The 4,984-nt window shown below is 44.3% G+C and overlaps 1 protein-coding gene across 1 annotated transcript in view; it reads right to left on the reverse strand.

The window, feature by feature from the left end:
* The window catches only part of LOC108796936 (synaptotagmin-C-like), a 180,461-nt gene extending 177,963 nt beyond the window's left edge, over positions 1–2,498 (reverse strand). Inside the window, exon 1 of the mRNA XM_018568497.1 lies at positions 2,024–2,498. The gene's annotated coding sequence lies outside the window, so the exon portion shown is untranslated. The remainder of the gene's footprint in view (positions 1–2,023) is intronic.
* Between the last annotated feature and the right edge of the window lie 2,486 nt (positions 2,499–4,984).

Here is a 4,984-nt window from a genome sequence, read left to right on the forward strand (position 1 = left end):
CTAAAATATTGACATATCCTACATTTAAGTTGAAATATTGACACATCCTGTTGACATTATTAACTGCAGCCTTTTAATGGATATACTCAAAGAGTAAGCAACTTATCTTGCTTACATTAAATTCAGGAACGACCAACATTATCCTACAGCAGGAATGATAGCTGATGCTACATATATTTATCAATTTAGAAAATGCAGATTTACCAAAAAAAAGGTCTTTCCTATTGGCTTCTAGATGCAAAATTGAAAGCAATGAAAAACAGTGAAGGGCTTTAGGACTGCATGCGAAGCTCTCTGGCGGAACAGGCTACAGGTTGCTGGTCTAACTAAGCTGAATAGGCACTCAGTGGCAAAATGCTACAGGTGATATCCACTGATCTTGATATAAAATGTTCCAAACACAAGCTTGAAAGCAGCTGTAGGATCCTGCAGTGTATTGGGCTATGCTGTATGCCTAGCCTGGAGAGTGAGAAACATTTCAGCACCATGGACAGCTCACTATAGCAATAGGCAGATCTGCATGAAAGCACCATCACATTCCACCTATAAAGGCTACAGAAGTAATTGGCAGCACCATTGGCATATAACTCTTCCTGCACTTCACAGGGCAACGTTAACAGATGGCATTCAGGCTGCAATCACTGCACCAAGACACAGCATACCTAAACTGGCATTACAGTACAGGGAAGACCACAGACCTAGGGCTATGCATGAGCAGTTTTCAATTCCAAAAGCCAACGCATGCAAAATACGACTAGCCCAATGCTCCAATATCTGTTGCATATCTACAGTTTGATACGGTGGGCATGCTTTATATCTGCGGCAATATACATACAATCACGCAATTCAAAACACATTATATAACAAAATTGCATGGCCATATATGTACAGTAACATCAATATTAATAAGGGTGTACATTCACAGCTCTGGAATATTGCCACATTGGAAGAAAAGATAACAGAATGAGATATTTATCTCGTGCCAGCGTGCCAAAAAGTCTATTTACTAAGGTTCCACAACAGCTACACATGACAAAGCTCGTAGATTATTGAATACGTCCAGGCAGCAATTAGTAAGTCAATATTGTCATAACCTTACCTGCTATGTTGAGCATATTCAGACTAGATGCACCCCCACTCCTTTCTTCAGCATTGACACTATGGTCAGCCTTGTGCTACAGTACCATATGCTATTATGCAGTGTCATATGAAGCAGGTACAGAAATTCCTGCACAGTGCCTCTGCCAGCAGGAGACTAGGGCAACAGGCTCTAAAAATTTAGGTCACATCATTACAGATGAGCCATGACTCCATCCAACAGACAGCGCTTCCCTTGCAGCATTGGATCATTAAATGGGGGATTGACTGTAGGTGGTCTCCTCATCAGAGTAGTAATGCTGCATGGATTCCCCCCCTCTTTCTCCATCAATGGATAGCCGGATCCTGCTGAAATTGCCATGACCTGCCCTCCTAGTCTTTAAGGTGCTTTCAGCGGCAGCAAGCCTCAGATCCCCCCTTTTTGCAAGGCTCACATACGCTAGAGAAGGTGGGGGAGACTCTGATCATTGAAGCTCCTGCACCTGAAGGCAGCCCGGAGTAAGGAGCCTACATAGGGATCTGCAGATTGTGGTGGCTGGCTCTGCAGCTGGGATGCCAGCTCCTGGTACACATGGATTACTGTCTGTGGGCTGCTGCTTTCTTTTGACATCCTAATTAGACCACTGTTGGCACAACATACAGTTGCTGCCCCATTGTTCTCAAAACCATATAATTATTTTTTTTTTAAAATCCTTACTTCTCCTTTCCCCAGCCAGTAGGCTTTGCTGGGCACAGGACTCTGCCATCCTCTCTGATTACAGACTATGCCTCCTTGTTAAACCCCCCTACAGCAAGCATCTGATAGAAAAGAAGGAGGGGGGGGGGGTAGGTTTCTGCCCCACCCCTGCAAGGAACTGAATCCCCTATTCATTGCATATAGACATGGTCAAGCCTAACACATCACCCATTGCTTGCAAGCCCTTACCTGCCAGTGCTTCCATTCTTTCAGCGAAGCAGGCTGGACTCCAGCAGATCTGGAGGAAGAAAAAAAAAAAAATTCCCCTTCCTGTTACAATTCGCCTAGTCACAGCCCTTCCAGATCAGTGTCCCTCCCTCCTTGTCATAGTTGCAGATCCAGTGGAGTTTCTGGGTCACCAGCCTCGAGATCCAGGTTCTGGATGCATAGGTTCGCTGCTTGCTAGGCTTGGCTTAGCTTAGCAGATCCCGTGCAGATGTGCTCCTCTCTCTCCCCCCCTATTCCTCTGTGTGTGTGTCTCCGGCTCTTCTCGCTTTCCTGCTTCTCATTACTACTGCATGCTGAGAAACAGACAAGCTGGCTGTCCTGGAATTCACTTTCCCTTCTCTGTGCTGTGCGGCAGATAGGTGGCAGGCAGGATCCTTCTGACTGCAAGCAAATCCTCAGACATCACCCAGGAGGCAGCAGTACTTGCTCAGCTCTTCTCTTCCATAGCTATGAAATAAATCCTCTCAGCACTTGCATGGGGTGTGCAGAGAAAGAAGGAGGCTTGATCTACTAGGGCTAAGGACAAGTCTAAAAGGGGCAATTTCAAGCCTGTTGTTCATGGCAGTGGTTGTCAATTTGCAATGTGCAGGAGGCTGTCAACCTACACTGAGTAGGAGGCTGGCAACTTACAATGTGTAGGAGGCTGGTAACTTACAATGTGTAGGAGGCTGCTAGCTTACAATATGTTGGAGGCTGGTAACATACAATTTGTAGGGGGCTGCTAGCTTACAATATGTAGGAGGCTGGTATCATACAATTTGTAGGAGGCTGCTAGCTTACATGTGCAGGGGGCTGGTAACTTACAATGTGTAGGAGGCTGCTAGCTTATAATATGTAGGAGGCTGGTAACATACAATATGCAGGAGGCTGGTAACATACAATATGCAGGAGGCTGGTAACATACAATATGCAGGAGGCTGGAAACTTACAATATGTAGGAGGCTGGACATGTACAATATGTAGGAGGCTGGAAACTTACAATATGTAGGAGGCTGGAAACTTACAATGTGTAAGAGGCTGGTAATTTACAATGTGTAAGAGGCTGGTAATTTACAATGTGTAAGAGGCTAGTAGTTTACAATATGTAGGAGGCTGGAAACTTAGAATATGTAGTAGGCTGGTAACATACAATATGTAGGAGGCTGGAAACGTACAATATGTAGGAGGCTGGAAACGTACAATATGTAAGAGGCTGGTAACTTACAATGTGTAAGAGGCTGGTAACTTACAATGTGTAGGAGGTTGGTAACTTACAATGTGTAGGAGGTTGGAAACTTACAATGTGTAGGAGGTTGGAAACTTACAATGTGTAAGAGGCTGGTAGCTTACAATATGTAGGAGGCTGGACACTTACAATATGTAGGAGGCTGGAAACTTACAATATGTAGGAGGCTGGAAACTTGCAATGTGTAGTGCGTCGCAGCTGTGGCCCTTGACAGCTCCAAAGGTTGCATATAATATTCAGCATGTGACAGAAGACTATCAGAGACTTCAGACATACTAGAGAAGATTAGAGAATGCAGACATGCAACAGGGGAGGTTGCAGACTGAAAACACCCTATATTGCAGGGGCGGGTAACACCTTCCCCTCCAGCTGTGCTTTAACTACAAATTCCAACATGTCTCTGGGAGTCATGCCTGTAACTGTCAGTCTTGCAATGCCTCGTGGGACTTGTAGTTCCACAGCAGCTTTTGGGTCGGGGTGAGCCACTCCCTCCAGCTTACAATATGTAGGGGGTCTCAGCTGTGGCCCCTGACAGCACCAAAAGGTTGCATATAATATTCAGTATTGTAGGAGATGCAGGAGGATGTATTAAAGGAGATTAGAGAATGCAGACATGCAACGGGTGGTTGGAGACTGCAGACACCCTATAATGCAGGGGTGGGCAAATCAAGCCCTCCAGCTGTCAACTTACAATGTGCAGAGGGTCTCAACTGTGGCCCCTGACAGCTCCAAAGGGTTGCATATAATATTAGGGCTGCGACAACTAATCAATTCAATCGATTATGAGAGTAATTGGCAACTATTCTTATTATCGGTTAGGAGAGAGAGAGAGATTTATTTTAATGCAACCATTCGATTAGTTGAAAAAAAAATCAGGCAACTAATCGATTATGAAAATAATCATTAGCTGCAGCCCTATATAATATTCAGTATTTGGCAGAAGACTATCAGAGACTTCAGACATGTTAGAGGAGATTAGAGAATGCATGCATGCAATAGGGGTGGTTGGGGACTAAAAAAACCCTATTACGCAGAGGCGGGTAACTCAAATCCTCCAGCTGTGCTTTAACTACAAATCCCAACATGCATCTTTCTCTGGGAGTCATGCCTGTAACTGTCAGTCTTGCAAGGTCACATGGGACTTGTAGTTCCACAGCAACTGGAGTTGCCCACCCCTGCTATAATGGATAGTCAGAGACTGGGGGCATGCTACTTGAGACTGTTAAGCTGGCCATACACCGGCATTTGTTTTTCTTGCTCAAGCCTGCAGACTGATAGAGAAAACACTTTTAATTGCCCCAGATAACAGCTACTATTTTCCCACCACCAAATTATTTTATTTAGCAGTAGGTGTGCACTGTCAGAATACCTAAACAGTGACTGCAGCAGATTGGCTGCAATCACTGTTCTGTTGAGATTTTTTTGGACTGCAATCTTCGATAAAATTCGATTGAAAAAGAGACAGAATTTGACTAGTGTATGGGCAGCTTCAAAAATCGCTGTCATTATAATCTCTTTACAAATACATGCTTCTACTACTCACTGCTGGTGTCTGCAAAGGGCTGTCACAGCAAGCACCAATGGGCTGCATGTGGCCCTAAAAAATTTAAATATTTTCATTTATTATATATTTGTTAATAGCCACAAAGGATATTAAACCACTTTGCACATGCCGAATGCCTTTGCAAACCCAGATA

This window comes from Nanorana parkeri, unplaced genomic scaffold (assembly GCF_000935625.1).
Source record: "Nanorana parkeri isolate BGI_ZX_2015 unplaced genomic scaffold, ASM93562v1 scaffold1198, whole genome shotgun sequence".
NCBI lineage: Eukaryota > Metazoa > Chordata > Amphibia > Anura > Dicroglossidae > Nanorana > Nanorana parkeri.